This window comes from Trachypithecus francoisi, unplaced genomic scaffold (genome assembly GCF_009764315.1).
Source record: "Trachypithecus francoisi isolate TF-2019V2 unplaced genomic scaffold, Tfra_2.0 Lachesis_group7, whole genome shotgun sequence".
NCBI classification, from domain to species: domain Eukaryota; kingdom Metazoa; phylum Chordata; class Mammalia; order Primates; family Cercopithecidae; genus Trachypithecus; species Trachypithecus francoisi.
This window is the reverse complement of record NW_022681472.1, coordinates 25,347,807-25,370,869: the sequence shown is the minus strand read 5'-3', so window position 1 is coordinate 25,370,869 and position 23,063 is coordinate 25,347,807.

Below are 23,063 nucleotides of genomic sequence, written 5' to 3'. Positions count from 1 at the left end.
CTTGCCTTTGTTTTAATTTGCCTTCTGAAATGTTTTCTGCCAAAAATTAGGTGAGCTCCCATATTAGAGGTGAGGGAGTTGGGAAGACAAGACATAATCAACCCCTATACACCAATGCCAACTCAGTGACACTTTGACAACTGAAAAATGGAATCTCAGAAATATCATGTGTTCTTCAAAATGCCTAATATATTTTGGAAGGCAAGGATATCAGGACATTAAAGAAAAAAACTAATTTAAAATATACTTAGGCTAGTCCTGTTTTTTTTTTTTTTTGAGAGTCTTGCTCTGTCCCCCAGGCTGGAGTACAGTAGCATGATCTCAGCTCACTGCAACCTCTGCCTCTTGGGTTCAAGCAATTCTTCTGCCTCAGCCTCCCGAATAGCTGGGACTACAGGTGCATGCCACCATGCCCAGCTAATTTTTGTATTTTTAGTAGAGAGGGGATTTTACCATGTTGGCCAGCCTGGTCCCCTGAACTCCTGACCTCAGGTGATCCTCCTGCCTCAGCCTCCCAAAGTGCTGGGATTACAGGCATGAACCACTGTGCCCAGCCTAGACCTGTAATTTTTATCATTCATGGTGATATGTGATATGAAAAAAACAAATTGTTAGTTAAATACATCTTTTTATAAATGATTTCTAGTTTCTTAAGAAATAAGAATAAAAGTAATATGAAATCATATCAAATATTTCCATACGAAAAATCTTTTTATGATTCAGCACAAAGTGGCTTTGTTAACAAAAACAATACTACATAATATTCAGTTCCAAGATTTAACCCTTTACGACCTGAATGTTTATTTTCTTTTCTCTCTCTCTTTTTGTTTTTTTGGAGACAAGGTCTTACTCACTCAGGCTGGAGTGCAGTGGCATAATCATAGTTCACTTCAGCCTCGACTTCCTGGGCTCAGGCGATCCTCCTGCCTCAACCTCCCAAGTAGCTGGGACCACAGATGTGCACCACCATGCCCAGCTAAATTTTGTATGATTTGTAGAGACAGGATCTCGATATGTTGCCCAGGCTGATCTTGAACTTCTGGATTCAACGGATCCTCCTGTCGTGGCCTCCCAAAGTGCTGGGATTATAAGCATGAGTCACCGCTCCCAACCTGTTTATTTCCTTTTCTTAGGAAAGGAATAATGTCAACCTACTTTACAGAGTCCCTGTGAGCCCATACTTATTCTCTTTTGAAAGACTATAAGAATATATATATAATATTCTTATATATATATATATATATAAATCTTTGATGCCTAATTTTCTAGTTTATTTGCGTAAGGGTGTTTATAGTATTCTATGTGGTACCCTTGTGCAGGCAAAACCTGCACAATCTTCTGCTCTGGTCCTATGTGGGGATGCTCTTGCTGAAGCGTGTTTGCGTAGCTTCTGCAGGTATTGACTGAAGAGCACCTGCTCCCCAGCTGCACAGGAGAGTCTGTATAGTAGAGAATCTTAGTCCTGTAATAATTAGTATCACAAATGAGGAATTCTTTTCTTTTTCTTCTCTTTCTTTCTCTCCTGCTTTAATTATGTCTATTTCCTTCTCTCTTCTTCTCTTGTGTCAATATTTTCGCTTTTCTTAAAAATTCAAAAGTTTGGCGGGATGCGGTGGCTTACACCTGTAATCCCAGTACTTTGGGAGGCCAAGGCGGGCAGATCATGAGGTCAGGAGATCAAGACCATCCTGGCCAACATGGTGAAACCCTGTCTCTACAAAAATTACAAAAATTAGTTGGGTGTGGCAACGTGCACCTGTAGTCCCAGCTACTCGGGAGGCAGAGGCAGGAGAATTGCTTGAATCGGGGAAGCAGAGGCTGCAGTGAGCCGAGATGGTGCCACTGCACTGCAGGCTGAGCAACAGAGTGAGGCTCCTACTCAAAACAAAACAGCCGGGTGCGGTGGCTCAAGCCTGTAATCCCAGCACTTTGGGAGGCTGAGGCGGGCGGATCACGAGGTCAGGAGATCGAGACCCTCCTGGCTAACACGGTGAAACCCCGTCTCTACTAAAAATACAAAAAACTAAAAACTAGCCGGGCGCGGTGGCGGGCGCCTGTAGTCCCAGCTACTCGGAGGCTGAGGCGGGAGAATGGCGGGAACCCGGGAGGCCGAGCTTGCAGTGAGCCGAGATCGTGCCACTGCACTCCAGCCTGGGAGACACAGCGAGACTCCGTCTCAAAAAAAACAAAACAAAACAAAACAAAACAAAAAAAAAACAAAAAACAACTCAAGTGTTTTTATTATGGGAATTAATTCTTTTTTATTATTTATTTATTATACCATTCAGAAATTCAATTTCTTCCTGGTTTAGTCTTGGGAGGGTGTATGTGTCCAGGAATTTATCCATTTTTTCTAGATTTTCTAGTTTATTTGCGTAGAGGTGTTTATAGTATTCTCTGACGGTAGTTTGTAGTTCTGTGGGATTAGTGGTGATATCCCCTTTATCATTTTTTTTGCGTCTATTTGATTCTTCTCTCTTTTCTTCTTTATTAGTCTTGTTAGCAATCTATCAATTATGTTGATCTTTTCAAAAAACCAGCTCCTGGATTCATTGCTTTTTTGAAGGGTTTTTGTGTCTCTATCTCCTTCAGTTCTGCTCTGATCTTAGTTATTTCTTGCCTTCTGCTAGCTTTTGAATGTGTTTGCTCTTGCTTCTCTAGTTCTTTAAATGTGATGTTAGGGTGTCAATTTTAGATCTTTCCTGCTTTCTTTTGTGGGCATTTAGTGCTATAAATTTCCCTCTACACACTGCTTTAAATGTGTCCCAGAGATTCTGGTATGTTGTGTCTTTGTTCTCATTGGTTTCAAAGAACATCTTTATTTCTGTCTTCATTTCGTTTTGTACCCAGTAGTCATTCAGGAGCAGGTTGTTCGGTTTCTATGTAGTGGAGCACTTTTGAATGAGTTTCTTAATCCTGAGTTTTAATTTGATTGCACTGTGGTTTGAGACAGTTTGTTATAATTTGTGTTCTTTTACATTTGCTGAGGAGTGCTTTACTTCCAACTGTGTGGTCAATTTTGGAATAAGTGCGACGTGGTGCTGAGAAGAATGTATATTCTGTTGATTTCAGGTGGAGAGTTCTGTAGATGTCTATTAGGGTCCTCGTGATGCAGAGCTGAGTTCAATTCCTGGATATCCTCGTTAACTTTCTGTATCATTGGTCTGTCTAATGTTGACAGTGGGGTGTTAAAGTCTCCCATTATTATTGTATGGGAGTCTAAGTCTCTTTGTAGTTTCTAAGGACTTGCTTTATGAATCTGGGTGGTGCTATATTGGGTACATACATATTTAGGATAGTTAGCTCTATGTAATGGCCTTCTTTGTGTCTTTTGATCTTTGTTGGTTTAAAGTCTTTTTATCAGAGACTGGCATTGCAATCCCTGCCTTTTTTTGTTTTCCATTTGCTTGGGAGCTCTTCCTCCATCCCTTTATTTTGAACCTATGTGTGTCTCTGCACTTGAGATGGGTCTCCTGAATACAGGATACTGATGGGTCTTGACTCTTTATCCAATTTGCCAGTCTGTGTCTTTTAATTGTGGCATTTATCTCATTTACATTTAAGGTTAATATTGTTATGTGTGAATTTGATCCTGTCATTATGTTAGCTGGTTATTTTGCTCGTTAGTTGATGCAGTTTCTTCCTAGCATTGATGGTCTTTACAATTTGACATGTTTTTACAGTGGCTGGTACCGGTTGTTCCTTTCCATGTTTAGTGCTTTCTTCAGGAGCTCTTGTAGGGCAGGCCTCGTGGTGACAAAATCTCTCAGCATTTGCTTGTCTGTAAAGGATTTTATTTCTCCTTCACTTATGAAGTTTAGTTTGGCTGGATACGAAATTCTGGGTTGAAAATTCTTTTCTTCAAGAATGTTGAATATGGGCCCCCACTCTCTTCTGACTTGTAGAGTTTCTGCTGAGAGATCCACTGTTAGTCTGATGTGCTTCCCTTTGTGGGTAACCGACCTTTCTCTCTGGCTGCCCTTAACATTTTTGCCTTCATTTCAACTTTGGTGAATCTGACAGTTATGTGTCTTGGGGTTGCTCTTCTCTAGGAGTATCTTTGTGGGATTCTCCGTATTTCCTGAATTTGAATGTTGGCCTGCCTTGCTAGGTTGGGGAAGTTCTCCTGGATAATATCCTGAAGAGTGTTTTCTAACTTGGTTCCTTTCTCCCCGTCACTTTCAGGTACACCAATCAGACGTAGATTTGGTCTTTTCACATAGTCCTATATTTCTTGAAGGCTTTGTTCGTTTCTTTTTACTCTTTTTTCTCTAAACTTCTCTTCTCACTTCATTTCATTCATTTGATCTTCAATCACTGATATCCTTCCAGTTGATTGAATCAGCTACTGAAGTTTGTGCATTCATCATGTAGTTCTCATGCCATGGTTTTCAGCTCCATCAGGTCATTTAAGGACTTCTCTACACTGGTTATTCTAGTTAGCCATTCATCTAATCTTTTTTCAAAGTTTTTAGCTTCTTTGCAATGGGTTTGAACTTCCTCCTTTAGTTCAGAGAAGTTTGATTGTCTGAAGCCTTCTTCTCTCAACTTGTCCAAGTCATTCTCCATCCAGCTTTGTTCCATTGGTGAGGAGCTACATTCCTTTCAAGGGAGAGAGGAATTCTGATTTTTAGAATTTTCAGCTTTTCTGCTCTGTTTTTTCCCCGTCTTTGTGGTTTTATCTACCTTTGGTCCTTGACAACGGTGATGTACTGATGGAGTTTTGGTGTGGATGTCCTTTCTGTTTGTTAGTTTTCCTTCTAACAGTGAGGACCTTTAGCTGCAGATCTGCTGGAGTGTGCTGGAGATCCACTCCAGACCCTGTTTGCTTGGGTATCAGCAGTGGAGGCTGCAAAACAGCAAATATTGCTGAACAGCAAATGTTGCTGCCTGATCATTCCTCTGGAAGTTTCATCTCAGAGGGGTACCCGGCCGTGTGAGGTGTCAGTCTGCCCCTACTGAGGGGTGCCTCCCATTTAGGCTACTCTGGGGTCAGGGACCTACTTGAGGAGGCAGTCTGTCCGTTCTCAGATCTCAAACTCCATGCTGGGAGAACCACTACTCTCTTCAAAGCTGTCAGACAGGGACATTTAAGTCTGCAGAGATTTCTGCTGCCTTTCATTCGGCTATGCCATGCCCCCAGAGGTGGAGTCTACAGAGGCAGGCAGGCCTCTTTGAGCTGCAGTGGGCTCCACCCAGCCTCAGCAATGGCGGGCGTCCCTCCCCCAACCTCACTGCCTCCTTGCAGTTTGATCTCAGACTGCTGTGCTAGCAATGAGCGAGGCTCTGTGGGTGTGGGACCCTCTGAGCCAGGTGCGGGATATAATTTCCTGGTGTGCTGTTTGCTACGACCATTGGAAAAGTTCAGTATTGGGGTGGAAGTGACCTGATTATCCAGGTGCCATCTGTCACAGCTTTCCGTGGCTGGGAAAGCGAATTTCCTGACCACCTGTGCTTCCCCAGTGAGGCGATGCCTTGCCCTGCTTTGGTTAATGCTCGTTGGGCTGCACACACTGTCCCGTACCCACTGTCCAACAAGCCCCAGTGAGATGAACCCGGTACCTCAGTTGGAAATGCAGAAATCACCCGTCTTCTGCGTCGCTCACATTGGGAGCTGTAGACTGGAGCTGTTCCTATTTGGCCATCTTGGAACAGCCCCTATTATGGGAATTAATTCTAATACACAAAATGTGGAAAGAGTATAATAAGGACTCATAGATCCACCAATTATCTTCAACAATTGTTAGCACTTTGTTATTTTGCTTCATATCTGTCTTGGTTTAAAAACATAAAATGTGGTAAACTACACATTACATTAGACACTAACTCCATTTTCTCTCCTGCCAGTCCCTGTTAACAACTATTCAACCACTGTTCTACTTTCTTCCTTTATGAATTTGCTTACTCTAAGTACGTCAAATATTGAAATCATGCAACATTTATCTTTTTGTGTATGGCTTATTTTATGAAGCATGTATCTTCAGGTTCATCCATATTGTAGCATGTGCCAGAATTTCCTTCCTTTTTTAAGGCTGAATAATAGTCTGTTGCACACACACATATTTTGTTTGTCCATTCATCTGCAGATGTACTTTTGGGTTGTTTCCACCTTTTGACAATTATGAATAATGCTGCTACGAACATTGGTGTACAAATCACTATTTTTGAATTCTCCTACATCACCACAGCATAGTCACATCTAAGAAGATTAACAGGGATTCTCTAATCTTTTTTTTTGAGACGGAGTCTGGCTCTGTCGCCCAGGCTGGAGTGCGGTGGCCGGATCTCAGCTCACTGCAAGCTCCGCCTCCCAGGTTTACGCCATTCTCCTGCCTCTGCCTCCCAAGTAGCTGGGACTATAGGCGCCCGCCTTGTCGCCCGGCTAGTTTTTTGTATTCTTTAGTAGAGACGGGGTTTCACCGTATTAGCCAGGAGGGTCTCGATCTCCTGACCTTGTGATCCGCCCATCTCGGCCTCCCAAAGTGCTGGGATTACAGGCTTGAGCCACCGCGCCCGGCCAGGGATTCTCTAATCTAATGTCATCTCACACTTAGCACATATTTAAATTTCTTTTTTTTTAAAATTATACTTTAAGTTCTAGGGTGCATATGTACAACGTGCAGGTTTGTTACACATGTATACATGTGCCATGTTGGTGTGCTGCACCCATCAACTCATCAGCACCCATCAACTTGTCATTTACTTCAGTTATAACTCTCAATGCCATCCCTCCTCCCTCCCCCCTCCCCATAATAGGCCCCAGTGTGTGATGTTCCCCTTCCCATGTCCAAGTGATCTTATTGTTCAATTCCCACCTGTGAATGAGAACATGCGGTGTTTGGTTTTCTGTTCTTGCAAATGTTTGCTGAGAATGATGGTTTCCAGCTGCACCCACGTCCCTACAAAGGACATGAACTCATCCTTTTTTATGGCTGCATAGTATTCCATGGTGTATATGTGCCACATTTTCTTAATCCAGTCTGTCACAGATGGATATTTGGGTTGATTCCAAGTCTTTGCTATCGTGAATAGTGCCGCAATAAACATACGTGTGCATGTGTCTTTATAGCAGCATGATTTATAATCCTTTGGGTATATACCCAGTAATGGGATGGCTGGGTCATATGGTATTTCTAGTTCTAGATCCTTGAGGAATCGCCATACTATTTTCCACAATGGTTGAACTAGTTTACGATCCCACCAACAGTGTAAAAGTGTTCCTATTTCTCCACATCCTCTCCAGCACCTGTTGTTTCCTGACTTTTTAATGATTGCCATTCTAACTGGTGTGAGATGGTATCTCATTGTGGTTTTGATTTGCATTTCTCTGATGGCCAGTGATGACGAGCACTTTTTCATGTGTCTGTTGGCTGTATGAATGTCTTCTTTTGAGAAATGTCTGTTCATATCCTTTCCCCACTTTTTGATGGGGTTGTTTGTTTTTATCTTGTGAATTTGTTTGAGTTCTTTGTAGGTCCTGGATATTAGCCCTTTGTCAGATGAGTAGATTGCAAAAACTTTCTTCCATTCTGTAGGTTGCCTGTTCACTCTGATGGTAGTTTCTTTTGCTGTGCAGAAGCTCTTTAGTTTAATTAGACCCCATTTGTCAATTTTGGCTTTTGTTGCTGTTGCTTTTGGTGTTTTAGACATGAAGTCCTTACCCATGCCTATGTCCTGAATGGTATTACTTAGGTTTTCTTCTAGGGTTTTTATGGTATTAGGTCTAACATTTAAGTCTCGAATCCATCTTGAATTAATTTTCGTATAAGGAGTAAGGAAAGGATCCAGTTTCAGCTTTCTACTTATGGCTAGCCAATTTTCCCAGCACCATTTATTAAATAGGGAATCCTTTCCCCATTTCTTGTTTTCTCAGGTTTGTCAAAGATCAGATGGCTGTAGATGTATGGTATTATTTCTGAGGGCTTTGTTCTGTTCCACTGGTCTATATCTCTGTTTTGGTACCAGTACCATGCTGTTTTGGTTACTGTAGCCTTTTAGTGTAGTTTGAAGTCAGGTAGCGTGATGCCTCCAGCTTTGTTCTTTTGACTTAGGATTGTCTTGGCAATGCGGGCTCTTTTTTGGTTCCATATGAACTTTAAAGCAGTTTTTTCCAATTCTGTGGAGAAACTCATTGGTAGCTTGATGGGGATGGCATTGAATCTATAAATAACCTTGGGCAGTATGGCCATTTTCACGATATTGATTCTTCCTATCCATGAGCATGGTATGTTCTTCCATTTGTTTGTGTTGTCTTTTATTTCATTGAGCAGTGGTTTGCAGCTCTCCTTGAAGAGGTCCTTTACATCCCTTGTAAGTTGAATTCCTAGGTATTTTATTCTCTTTGAAGCAATTGTGAATGGAAGTTCATTCCTGATTTGGCTCTCTGTTTGTCTGTTACTGGTGTATAAGAATGCTTGTGATGTGTTTTCTCTTGCTTCTCTAGTTCTTTTAATTGTGATGTTAGAGTGTCAATTTTAGATCTTTCCAGCTTTCTCTTGTGGGCATTTAGTGCTATAAATTTCCCTCTACACACTGCTTTAAATGTGTCCCAGAGATTCTGGTATGTTGTATCTTTGTTCTCATTGGTATCAAAGAACATCTTTATTTCTGTCTTCATTTCGTTATGTACCCAGTAGTCATTCAGGAGCAAGTTGTTCAGTTTCCATGTAGTTGAGCGGTTTTGATTGAGTTTCTTAGTCCTGAGTTCTAGTTTGATTGCACTGTGGTCTGAGAGACAGTTTGTTATAATTTGTGTTCTTTTACATTTGCTGAGGAGTGCTTTACTTCCAACTATGTGATCAATTTTGGAATAAGTGTGATGTGGTGCTGAGAAGAATGTATATTCTCTTGATTTGGGGTGGAGAGTTCTGTAGATGTCTATTAGGTCCGCTTGGTGCAGAGTTGAGTTCAATTCCTGGATATCCTTGTTAACTTTCTGTCTTGTTGATCTGTCTAATGTTGACAGTGGTGTGTTGAAGTCTCCCATTATTATTATATGGGAGTCTAAGTCTCTTTGTAAGTCTCTAAGGACTTGCTTTATGAATCTGGGTGCTCCTGTATTGGGTGCGTATATATTTAGGATAGTTAGCTCTTCCTATTGAATTGATCCCTTTACCATTATGTAATGGCCTTCTTTGTCTCTTTTGATCTTTGATGGTTTAAAGTCTGTTTTATCAGAGGCTAGGATTGCAACCCCTGCTTTTTTTGTTCTCCATTTGCTTGGTAGATCTTCCTCCATCCCTTTATTTTGAACCTATGTGTGTCTCTGCAAGTGAGATGGGTCTCCTGAATACAGGATACTGATGAGTCTTGACTCTTTATCCAATTTGCCAGTCTGTGTCTTTTAATTGTGGCATTTATCTCATTTACAATAAGGTTAATATTGTTATGTGTGAACTTGATCCTGTCATTGTGATATTAGCTGTTTATCTTGCTCATTAGTTGATGCAGTTTTTTCCTAGCATCGATGGTCTTTATGTGTCTTGGAGTTGCTCTTCTCTAGGAGTATCTTTGTGGCGTTCTTTGTATTTCCTGAATTTGAATGTTGGCCTGCCTTACTAGGTTGGGGAAGTTCTCTTGGATGGTATTCTGAAGAGTGTTTTCCAACTTGGTTCCATTTTCCCCCTCACTTTCAGGCACACCAATCAGATGTAGATTTGGTCTTTTCGCATAATCCCATATTTCTTGGAGGCTTTGTTCATTTCTTTTTCCTCTTTTTTCTCTAGACTTCTCTTCTTACTTCGGTTCATTCATTTGATCTTCAGTCATTGATATTCTTTATTCCAGTTGATCGAGTCAGTTACTGAAGCTTGTGCATTTGTCACGTATTTTTCGTGTCATGGTTTTTATCTCTGTCAGTTTGTTTATGGCCTTCTCTGCATTGATTATTCCAGTTATCCATTCTTCCATTCTTTTTTCAAGATTTTTAGTTTCTTTGCGCTGGTTACGTAGTTCCTCCTTTAGCTCTGAGAAGTTTGACCAACTGAAGCCTTCTTCTCTCAATTTGTCAAAATCATTCTCTGTCCAGCTTTGATCCATTGCTGGCGATGAGCTGTGTTCCTTTGAAGGGGGAGATGCGCTCTGATTTTTTGAATTTCCAGCTTTTCTGCTCTGCTTTTTTCCCATCTTTGTGGTTTTATCTGCCTTTGGTCTTTGATGACGGTGACGAACTGATGGGGTTTTGGTGTGAGTGTCCTTTTTGTTTGTTAGTTTTCCTTCTAACAGTCAGGACCCTCAGCTGTAGGTCTGTTGGAGATTGCTTGAGGTCCACTCCAGACCCTGTTTGCCTGGGTATCAGCAGCAGAGGCTGCAGAAGATAGAATATTGCTGAACAGCGAGTGCTGCTGTCTGATTCTTGCTCTGGAAGCTTTGTCTCAGGGGTGTACCCAACCGTGTGAGGTGTGAGGTGTCAGTCTGCACCTAGTGGGGGATATCTCCCAGTTAGGCTACTCAGGGGTCAGGGACCCACTTGAGCAGGCAGTCTGTCCATTCTCAGATCTCAACCTCCATGCTGGGAGACCCACTGCTTTCTTCAAAGCTGTCAGACAGGGTCATTTACCTCTGCCGAGGTTTCTGCTGCTTTTTGTTTAGCTATGCCCTGTCCCTAGAGATGGAGTCTACAGAGACAGGCAGGCCCCCTTGAGCTGCGGTGGGCTCCACCCAGTTCGAGCTTCCCAGCAGCTTTGTTTACCTACTTAAGCCTCAGCAATGGCAGGCGCCTCTCCCCCCGCCTCGCTGCTGCCTTGCAGTTAGATCTCAGACTGCTGTGCTAGCAATGAGGGAGGCTCCGTGGGCGTGGGACCCTCCCATCCAGGTGTGGGATATAATTTCCTGGTGTACCATTTGCTAAGACCCTTGGTAAAGCACAGTATTGGGGTGGGAGTTACCCGATCTTCCAGATGTTGTGTGTCTCAGTTTCCCTTGGCTAGGAAAAGGGATTCCCTTCCCCTTTGTGCTTCCCAGGTGAGGAGATGGCTTGCCCTGCTTCAGCTCTTGCTGGTTGGGCTGCACTGGCTAACCAGCACCAATTGTCCGGCACTCCCCAGTGAGATGAACCTGGTACCTCAGTTGAAAATGCAGAAATCACCCGTCCTCTGTGTCGCTCGCTCTGGGAGCTGGAGGCTGGAGCTGCTCCTATTTGGCCATCTTGCTCCGGGAACTAAATTTCTCCATTGTTCCAAAAACGTGTCTTAAAACTGTGTTACTTTTGATCAGAATTCAGTCAAAATTTCTGCATTTCAGTTGGTATGTCTTGTTAGTGTTTTTTTTTTTTTTGAGACAAAATCTTGCTCTGTTACCCAGGCTGGAGTGCAATGGAATGATCTTGGCTCACTGCAACTTCTGCCTACCAGGCTCAAGTGATCCTCCTGCTTCAGCCCCGCAGTAGCTGGAATTACAGGCATGCACCATTAGGCCCAGCTAATTTTTGTTCTTTTAGTGGAGATGGGGTTTCACCATGTTGGTCAGGCTTGTCTCGCACTCCTGACCTGAGGTGATCCACCTGCTTTGGCATCCCAAAGTGCTGGGATTATAGACATGAGCCACTGCACCCGGCCTTTTTTTTTGTTTTTTTTGAGACAGAGTCTCACTTTGTCACCCACGCAGGAGTGCAGGGGCGTGATCTTGGCTTACTGTAGCCCTCGACCTGCTGGACTCAAGCAATCCTTCCACCTCAGCTCCCCACATAGCTGGGACTACAGTGGCATACTGCCTTGCCTGGCTATTTTCTTTTCTTTTTTTTTTTTGGTATTTTTTTTTTTATAGCGGTGAGGTCTTGATATGTTATCCAGGCTGATCTTGAATTCCTGAGCTCAAAGGATCCACCTGCCTCAGCCTCCCAAAGGGCTGGGATTTACAAGCATGAGCCACACTGTGTGGTCATTTGCCAGTTTTTTTTGTTTTTAAACATTTTTACTTGGAACATTTCAAACATTCCCAAAAGTAAGTATACCCAAACATACACCTAAGTAGACAGATTAGAATCAGAGGCTCCTGCATACCCAGCGCTCAGCTCCACTAACCAGCAGCCGCTGTTCAATCATGTCCATCCACACTCCTAGCTACTTTCCCCTTCCTGTAGAATTTTGAAGCAATCCCGAGCATCATATCATTTTCATCTGTAGCTATCTCCATATACATTCCTAAAAGATAAAAACACTTTAAAAACCATAATAACAATATCATTATCACACCTAAAAGCTTAACAATAATTCTTTTCTTTTCTTTCTTTTTTTTTTTTTGAGACGGAGTTCCACTCTTTCATCCAGGCTGGAGTGCAATAGTGCTGTCTCGGCTCACTGCAACCTCCGCCCCCCAGATCCAAGATAGTCTCCTGCCTCAGCCTCCTGAGTAGCTGGAATTATAGATGCCGGCCACCATGCCCTGCTAATTTTTGTATTTTTAGTAGAGACGAGTTTCGCCATTTTGGCCATGCTAGTCTCCAACTCCAGACCTCATGATCTGCCCGCCTTGGCCTCCCAAAGTGTTAGGATTACAGGCATGAGCCACTGCGCCCGGCCAACAATAATTCTTTAATATCATCAAATATCCATCAGTGGATGAATTTTACATGTAGAAGACAATTTCCGGTTGTCGCTCATATGTAAACAACTTTTTAAATAGTTTAACTGAACTAGGCATTTTTTAATTTACAGGGTCCCCGTTATCTCCTTTTTCTTTTCTTCCAGTTTTTGAAGAAATTAGATTGTTTGGCTGATGGTTTCCCATAGTGGAAATGCTTCTGATTGCACTGCTAAGGTGTAGTTTAACATGGTCCTTAGTCCTTTGTATTTGCTTTATTTTATTTATTTTTATTTTATTATTATTATTTTTTACTGCTCCTTACAGAGCAGGGCTACCCCATGGGCCTGTATTTGCTTTAAGTTGGTAGTTGGATCTTGAGGCATGCTCAGATTCAGATTAGATTTGTCTTGGCAAGATCATTCATAGCTGGTGTTGGTTTCTTTCATTAGAAGTCACGTAATAATTAATTATCTATTTTTGGAGGATGTTAGCAGACTCTGATGCTCAATGGCTATCTATTAGTTCATTAGGGCTTTCAAAAGTATGAGATTCTAATCTAGTTCATAAAATTTATTAGCTGCAATACTTCTATAAAGATAATTTTCCCCTTATCTTCTATCTGGTTGTCCAATGCTACAATTCATATAGAAATAGCAGAAAAAATATTTGAGTCTTTTATCAAATATTTTTATATCTGACATATTTCAATCTGTTGCAGTTATTTTTCTTATTGATTTTTATATTCTTCTTTGGCCAGTAGGAGCCTTTTCAAAATGGCTCCGTGTCTTTTTGACATTACTCTAGTAATATTTGACCGCTTCCTTGCTATGTGGTAAAAGATGTTCCAAGAAGAGATGTTATTTATTTCTTGCCCCAAAACTGGAATTAACATTTTTCTCCCCATGGAATGCTGGTTACTTATTGTAGATTAACATGCAATCTTAAGAATTAATACAGAGAGACTTTATCTAGTTTCCCCCAATGGTAACATCTTACAAAACTTAAGTAAAATGTCACAACCAGGATATTGAAATCAGTACAATTAGAATAAAGATGAGTTCTATCACCAAATGAATGTTTTATGTTTCCCTTTTATAGCCACACCTACCCTCCATCCCCACCCTTCGCCCATTTCTGACTTGGCAACAACTAATCTGTTCCTTGTTTTTATAATTTTGTTATTTTGAGAATGTTATATAAATGGAATCACACAGTTTATAACATTTGGGGTTGGATTTTTTCCAGTTAGTGTAATTTCAAGGAAATTCATCCAAGTTTTTACATTTATCAGTAGTTTGTTCTTTTTATTTTGTTTATTTATTTATTTTTTTTTGAGACAGAGTCTCCCTCTGTTGCCCAGGCTGGAGTGCAGTGGTGTGATCTTGGCTTACTGCAATCTCCACCTCCTGGGCTCAAGCAATTCTCCTGCCTCAGCCTCCCAAGTAGCTGGGACTACAGGTGCGTGCCACCATGCCTGGCTAATTTTTGTAATTTTAGTAGAGACGGGGTTTCACCATGTTGGTCAGGCTGATCTTGAACTCCTGACCTCAAGAGATCTGTCCACCTTGGCCTCCCAAAGTGCTTCAATTACAGGTGTGAGCCACCGTGCCTGGTCAATAGTTTGTTCTTTTTAAATTGCTGAGCAGTATTCCATGATATGTAGTTTGTTTAACCATGCACCTGTTGAAACACAAATGGGTTGTTTTCCGATTTTGACAATTATGAACAAAACTGCTATGAACATTTGTGTACAGAAGTTTGCGTATACATAATTTTTCATTTCTCTGTCATAAAGATCCAAGTGTGCAATTGCTGGATCATACGGTAGTTGCTTGTTTAGCTTTAATAGAAAGTGAAATGCACCATGTTACAGTCACACCAGCAGTGTAAGAGTCTCAGCTTTAGACATTCTAATAGATGTGTAGTGATATCCTATCAAGGTTTTAACTGAATTTTTCTAGTCACTAAGGATATTAAACATCTTTTTCTTATGTGCCTTTAAAATTTTATTTATTTATTTTTTGAGACCGAGTCTCACTATGCCACACAGACTGTAGTGAAGTAGTGCCATCTTGACTCACTGCAACCTCTGCCTCCTGGGTTTAAGCAATTCTCCTGCCTCAGCCACCAGAGTAGCTGGGATTACAGGTGTGTGCCACCATGCCCAGCTAATTTTTGTATTTTTAGCAGAGACAGGGTGATGGGGTTTCACCATGTTGGCCAGGCTGGTCTCAAACTCTTGACTTCAAGTGATCTGCCCACCTCAGCCTCCCAAAATGCTGGGATTATAGGCGTGAGCCATTGCACTTGGCCTTATGTGCTTTTTTCCCCCTTCTTCTTCTTCTCTCTTTTTTTCCACCAACAGGTCCTCTTTGGTAAAGTATCTTGCCAGTTTTGTTATTGGGTTGTTTGTTTTCTATTATTGATTTTTGAGTTCATTACATATTTTCATAGAAGTTCTGTACCAAATATATGCTTTGAAAATACTTTCTTCTAGTGTTTATGTTTTTATTCTTTTTAATCAGTGTATTTCATAGAGAAGATGTTTCTATTATTGAAAAGCAACTTACCAGTTTGTTTTTTTTATGGATTATGATTTTGGTGTTACATGTAAAAAATGTTTGCTTAACCCAAGGTCTTGAAGGTTTTCTCCTAAATGTCTTATAGCTTTATATTTTATATTTAGGTCTATTATATTAGTCTGTTCTCACATTGCTATAAAAAACTACCCGAGTCTATGTAATTTAAAAAGAAAAGAGGTTTAATTGACGCACAGTTCTGCAGGCTGTACAGGAAGCATGGCTGGGGAGATCTCAGGAAACTTACAATCATGGCAGAAGGCAAAGGGGAGGCAGACATATCTTCACATGGTGGAGCAGGAAAGAGGAAAGAAACTTTTAAACAACCAGATCTTGTGAGAACTCACTCACTATCATGAGAACCACCTCCATGGTTCAATTCAATCACCTCCCACCAGGCCCCTCCTCCAACACTGAGGATTACAATCTGAAATGAGATTTGGGTGGGGACACAGAGTCAAACCATATCATCTATGTTGTATATTGAATTAATTTTTGCATACGGTACAAGGTATAAACAAAGTTTGTTTATTTATTTTTGAGACAAGGCCTCACTCTGTCACCCAGGCTGGAGTGCAGTGGCATGATCTCAGCTCACTGTAGCCTCTACCTTCTGGGCACCAATGATGTTTCCACCTCAGCCTCCAGAGTAGCTGAGACTACAGGTGCACACTACCATACCAGCTAATTTCTGCTTTTTTTTTTGTAGAAATGGGGTTTTGCCATGTTGCCCAGGCTGGTCTCAAACTCCTGCGCTCAAGTGATCCATCTGTCTTGGCCTCCCAAAGTGCTGGAATTACACATGGGAGTCACTGCTCCTGGCTAAAAGTTTATTTTGTTGCATATGGATATCCAATTATTCCATCACCGTTTGTTGAAAAGACTGTACTATCTCTACTAAATTACTTTTACATATTTGTTGAAAAGCATTTGTTCATTTAAGTGTCTGTTTAGTTCTGGACCCTCTATTCTGTTCCACTGATTTGATTTGTCTGTTGTTATGCTAATACTACACTGTCTTGATTAGTTGAACCAGATTTTAATCTATAATATATACTCTTCTTTTTCAAAGTTGTTTTGGCTATTTTAGGCTCTTTGCATTTCTACACTTGATCTTAGCCAAAAGGCCGAGAAGCTATTGTTCTTTGCATTTCTATAGGAGTTTTAAAATCAGTTTGTTAATCCACATAAAAGCCTGCTAGGATTTTGATTGGGATTACATTGAATCTAAAGATCAATTTGGGGAGAATTGACATCTTAAAAATCTTGAGTCTTTGGACCCATAAACAAGTTATATCTCTCCATTTATTTAGATCTTCTTTAATTTCTCTCTGAAATGTTTTGTAAATTTTCAGTGTACAGGTAAAAATTTTGTCAGATTGATCCCCAAATATTTAATTTTTTGAGTGCTATTGTCAATGATATTGTTTTAAAATTCTAACATCCAATTACTCATTGCTAATATAAATAAAATTGACTATTGTAAATATATCTTGTATTTTACAACCTTATTAAACTCACTTATTAGTTCTAGTAGTTTTTTTGGAGATTGCATCAAATTTTCTACGTAGATGATTATTGATATGGTTTTGCTATGTCCCCACACAAATTGCATCTTGAATTATAATCCCCATAATTCCGACATATCTAGGGAGAGACCTGGTGGGAGGTGATTGAACATGGGGGCAATTTCCCCCATGCTGTTCTTGTGATAGTGAGTGAGTTCTCACAAGATCTGATGGTTTTGATGATTTTATAAGGGGCTCTTCTTCCTTCACTCCTCACTCTTCTCTCTCCTGGTGCCATGTGAAGGAGGTCCTTGCTTTCTCTTTGCCTTCCACCATGATTGTAAGTTTGAGGCCTCCCCAGCCACGTGGAACTGTGAGTCAATTAAACCTCCTTTTAAAATAAATTACCTAGTCTTGGGTTTTTCTTTATAGCAGTGTGAAAACGGACTAATACAATCATTTTGCCTGCAAATAAGACCATTTTACTTCTTCCTTTCCAATCTGGAAACTTTAAAATTTCTTTTTTATTGAACTGTTTTACAGACTAGAATTTCCAGGGAATGTTTAATAGAAATAGTGAGAGCACACATTCTTGCCTTGCTCCTGATCTTCGGAGGAAAGCATTCAGTTTTCCACTATTAAGTATCGTGTTAGCTATAGGGTTTTTTTTGTAGATGCGGTTGCCTGTGCTGCTAGAGCCTGGGTGCGGGGGGAGCTGCATATGTTGCAGTGACCTGCTCAGCAAGCACACCTGATCCAGGAAAAAAAACACTTTCTCCCTGCAATGTCTCTTCTATGCCCTCCACTAACAAAACTTAACATTAGTCAACTGACAAAGCAAAACATAAAAAGGGCCTACTCCCATTTTTGTAGATCAGGCAAGGAAGGGCAAATATGGAGACAAGAGACAATACATTCAAAACTGGAATACTGTCTTTTAGGGATTACTATCTGTCTTTACCTCATGTTCAGTATCTTGCAAACTGTTGTTTTGTGTATTTTGTCCACTGTTTGGTTGCTTTAGGCAGGAGACTAAATCTGGTCTTTGCTATCCCATCTTGACTAGAGGCAGAAGTACCCCTTTACTACTTTTTTGAATAGTAGTTTCAGCATGCAGTCTGTTTCCTTCTAGAACCCTGATGGATGTGTGTGTATTTCTTCTATAATTGAATACATAGTTGTTAGGTTGAATGGCTTGTTTAGACTTAGGTTAAACGTTTTTTCACAAGAACTCATTCATAGGTCATGTTGTATATCTCATATTGCCTCATACCAAGTTGTTTCACTTCTAGTCATACTAACTTTGATCACCTGGTTAAGGTGATGGTCATCAGGTCTTACTGTTATAAAGAGATTTGCCCCTTTACAGTTAGCAAGGAATATGTGGGGTGACACTTTTGCACCTTGTGACTATCCTGTTGCAGAAACATTTTCACTTTGTATTTCTTAGCATGCACTGATGATCCTTGCTTGAATCAGCGTCTTTATTAGGGTTTGGAAAACAGTGAATTTCCAATCGTTTCATTCCTCCTACGTTTGTTATCTGGCATTCTTCTGTAAAAGAGAGCTTTCCACCATCAATTGGGGAAGAAATGTGGATTTTCTTGAAAAGATAGGGTGAATACTTATTTTTTCCACATTAATTGCTAATTTTTAGAAAAATGAGTTAGTTTAACAGTCACCTCCAATGACGAATGAGTTCTCTGTTTTCTCCCTCCTTTAATGTTACTACGGACTCAGCATTTGATGTATCCAATATTTATAATAAGCTCTAGTTATAATTTAAGAAAAATTCTTGTACTGTCCCAAATTTGGCCATGGATATGCTTCCACTGGTGTCTGATCCTTTGCATGTGTCACCTTAACACTTTCCCATTAGTCTTTAGTAGCATCTTTGCTTTCTGAAATTATATACCCATCTTGTTCATTCCTTGACCTACACTTAGAATCCCTGTTTCTTCAAGGAGTCTTGGGGAAGTTTTTGGAAAAGGATCTGGGTGCTAGGTGGATGTGTTAGAGTTTTCCAGAGAAACAGAACCAATAGGATGTGTGTGTGTGTGTGTGTGTGTGTGAGTGTGTGTGTACTTATTATGGGAAATGGCTTATATAATTGTGGAGGCTGAGAAGTCTTATGATCTGCCATCTACAAACTGGAGAACCAGGAAAGCTGCTGGTTTAATTCAATCTGACTCTGAAGGTCTGAGAACCAGGGGAGCCAATGGCAAGACTCCGTCTCAGGCCAAAGGCTTAAGATTTGGGGGGAGGAGGAGTCTGGTGTGAGTCCTAGAGTCTAAAGCCCCCAAAACCAGGAGCTCTAATGTCCAAGGAAAGGATAAGATGGATGTCTCAACTCAAGAAGAGCCAGTAAATTTGCCCTTCTCTGCCTTTTTGTACCATTCAGGTGCTCAGTGGATTGGATGATGCCCACTTTGGTGAGGGTGGATCATCTTTCCTCAGTCCACTGATTTAAATGCTAACCTTTTCTGGAAACACCTCACAGACCCAAAGAGAAATAAAATTTTACTGCTATCTGGATATCCCTTAACCCAGTCAAGTTGACATAAAATTAACCATCACAGTGGGTTCATTTCCACTTGAGTCTCATTATCGTCAAGCTCTATCTATGAACAGGGCTACAAAATATGTTAACAGGAAGAAATCATGAGTTTATATTAACTTCCAATTCTGTTTCACATTATCAGAAAGTATTTGTAAATCGTATTTGATAAGGAACTTGTATCAAGAATATAGACATATATACATATATATATATATAATTCAACAATAAAACCCAATTTAAAAAATCCAATTAAAAATGGGCAAAAGGCCAGGTGTGGTGGCTCATGTTTACAATCCCAGCACTCTGGGAGGATGAGACAGAAGGATGGCTTGAAGCTAGGAGTTCTAGAGCAGCCTAGGCAACAAAGCAAAACTCTCTCTCTACATAAAACAAAAAAATTAGCCAGGCATGTGGCGCATGCCTGAAATCCCAGCTACTCAGATGGCTGAGGTGAGAGAATCACTTGAGCCCAGGAGATAGAGTCTGCAGTGAGCTATGACTGCACCACTGCATTCCAGCCTGGGTGACAGAGCGAGATCCTGCCTTAAAAAAAAAAAAAAAAACATGAGCAAAGGATTTGAACAGACGTTTCTTCACAGAAGACATACAAATGGCCAATAAGCACATGAATAGGTAGATGATCAATAGTATTAGTAATTAGGGAAATGCAAATCAAAACCACATTGAGATATCTCTTAATCCCTACTTGGGTGGCTAAAGTAAAAGACAGACATTAACAAGTACTTACAAGGATGTAGAAAAATTTGAGTGTTTATACATTGTTGGTAGTATTGCAAAATGATATACCAACTTTGGAAAACAGTTTGACAGTTCCTCAAAATGTTAAACATAGTTGCCATATGACCCAGCAATTCCACTTTTAGTTACATTCTCGAAGAAATGAAAATATATAGCCGCAAAAGAAACCTTATACATGAATGTTCATAGCAGCATTATTTATAATAGCTAAAAAGTAGAAACAACCCAGATGTCCATCAATTAAAGAGGATATATATATATATAGCTACTTTGGAGGCTGAGGCAGGAGAATCACTTGAACACAGGAGATGGAGGTTGCAGTGAGCTAAGATCACACCATTGCACTCCAGCCTGGGTAACAAGATTGAAGCTCCATCTTAAAGTAGTATTTCCATTTCACAGGCCCACAGATGGAGAAGAATTTTTCCACAGGATGGTTCATACACAGAGTCTCACTCATAACTGACTTAGATACCACGATGTGGAACGTTTGAGCTGATGAGATTTTTGACTTAGTGTTGATGCTGCAATGATTGAGATTTTTTGAGGATTTTGGGGTGGGTGAATGTATTTTGCAAGTAGGTTAGATGTGAACTTTTGAAAGTCTGAGGATAGACTGTAGCGGGTTGAATGAGCCCCCCTCAAAAGATATATTTATATCCTAATCTACCATACCTGTGAACATTACCTTGTTTGGAAAAGAGGTCTTTGCAGATGTACTTAAATTAACTGTCTTGAGATGAGATTATCTTGGATTATCCAAATAGGCCAGAAATTCAATGACAAGTGTCCTTGTAAGAGTCACACAGAGGACAGAAAAGAGGAGAAGGCAAGGTGACCACAGTGGCAGAGATTGGAGTGATTTGGCCACAAACCAAGGAATGCCTGGAGCCACCAGTAGCTGAAAGGGAAAAAGGAATAGATTGTCCAGGCCGGGCGCGGTGGCTCAAGCCTGTAATCCCAGCACTTTGGGAGGCCGAGACGGGCGGATCACAAGGTCAGGAGATCGAGACCATCCTGGCTAATACGGTGAAACCCCGTCTCTACTAAAGAATACAAAACACTAGCCGGGCGACGAGGCGGGCGCCTGTAGTCCCAGCTACTTGGGAGGCGGAGGCAGGAGAATGGCGTGAACCTGGGAGGCGGAGCTTGCAGTGAGCTGAGATCCGGCCACCGCACTCCAGCCTGGGCGACAGAGCCAGACTCCGTCTCAAAAAAAAAAAAAAAAAAAAACAAGGAATAGATTGTCCATGTATTTGAACTTTTGGAGGGAGTGCAGCCCTGTTGACACCTTGATTTTAGACTTTTTTTTTTTTTTGAGCCAGAGTCTCCCTCTGTCACGCAGGCTGGAGTGCAATGGTGTAAACATGGCTTACTGAAACCTCAGCCTCCTGAGTTCAAGCAGTCTTCTTGCCTCAGCCCTCCCGCCTCAGCCCTCCCAAATTGCTGGGACCACAGGCATGTGCCACCACCCCTAGCTAATTTTTATTTTTATTTTTTGGTAGAAATAGGGTCTCACTATGTTGCTGAGGCTGGCCTGAAACTCCTGGACTCAAAGAATCTTCCTGCCTCATCCTCCCAAAGTGCTGGGATTACAGGTGTGAACCACCATGCTCAGCTCAGACTTTTGTCCTTGAAAACTGAGAGAAAATAAATTTCCATTGTTTTAAGCCACTCAATGTGTGGTGATTTGTTACAGCAGCAACAGGAAACTAGGACAGATTTACTTTGCTAAGTCAAAGTAGCCAGTTACAAAGGTCTCAATATTGTTTGATGTTATTTATATAAAATGTCTAGAATAGGCAAATCTATAGAGACAGAAAGTAGGTAAACGGGAGAGAGAATGGGAGAGACTGCTGATTGGTATGAGATTTTCTTTTGGGGTGATAAAAGTTCTGAAATTAGATAGTGGAGATTGTCGCACGATTATGTGAATATACTAAAAATCAGTAAGTTTTGTGCTTTATTATTTATTTTTTTAGAGATGGGATCTTGCTGTGTTGCCCAGGCTTGTCTCGAACTCCTGGCCTCAAGCTATCCTCCTGCCTTAACCTCCTGAGTAGCTGGCTTACAGGTGCAATCTACCACACCCAGCTCTGAATTTTGTACTTTTTTTTGTCTTTTGACAAAACCAAGTGGGTTGTGGAATGAATTTTGTGCTTTAAAAGGTTAATTTTATGGTGTGTGAATCATATTTTAATAAAGCTATATAAAACATTTTGGCCAAGTGTGGTGGCTCACACCTGTAATCTCAGCACTTTGGGAAGCCAAGGTGGGATTGCTTGAGGCCAGGAGTTCAAGACCAGCCTGGGCAACATAGTGAGACTCCAGTTCTATAAAAAATATAAAAAGCTTAGCTGGGCATGGTGGAGTGCACCTGTGGTCCCAGTTACTTGGGAGGCTGAGGTGGGAGAGGATCACTTGAGCCTGGGAGGTCTAGGCTGCAGTGAGCTGTGATTGTGCCACTATACTCCAGCCAGAGTGACAGAGTAAAACCTTGTCTCAAAAAAGAAATGAATGTGGTTTTCTTATTAATTTGATATTTATATCTTTTTAAACTGGAAATTGAAAAAATAAGATTAACATTTATTTGCTTGATCCTAGTAGACACATAAAAGGGCTTCAAAATTACAATGTCAATATCATTGCATCGTTACAGCAATAAAAATATGAGGTGAACTTTGAGAATTTTTTAGGTAGGCCTCTATTTTTAGACTACATCCCACTAAAGAAGGAATTGTCCAAATAGGTGTCTAAAAATCACTTGAAATAAATTTTTGCTTTGTGTCAGTATGTTGCTCATTGGATACAGAATTAAGTTTTCTTTTTCCCAATTTTAGGGCTTCTTTCCCTTTTTGATGTAATTTTATCTATTTCATGAACATTTAAAGTATTTAAGTAGGTAGACACTCAAAATTATATAAAAACACATATTCAGAAAAGTCTTACTTCCATCTCTATGCTTCTCCCTATTCCCCACTTTCTAACCCCCACACAGCTAGCTCTATTAGTATTCATTTCTGATTTATCTTTCTAGAGTTTCTGGAACAATAAGCAAAATTAAAAACACACATATATAGTATGTATATATAGTATACATATATTATGTATACATAGTCTTATTTTACCTCTTTT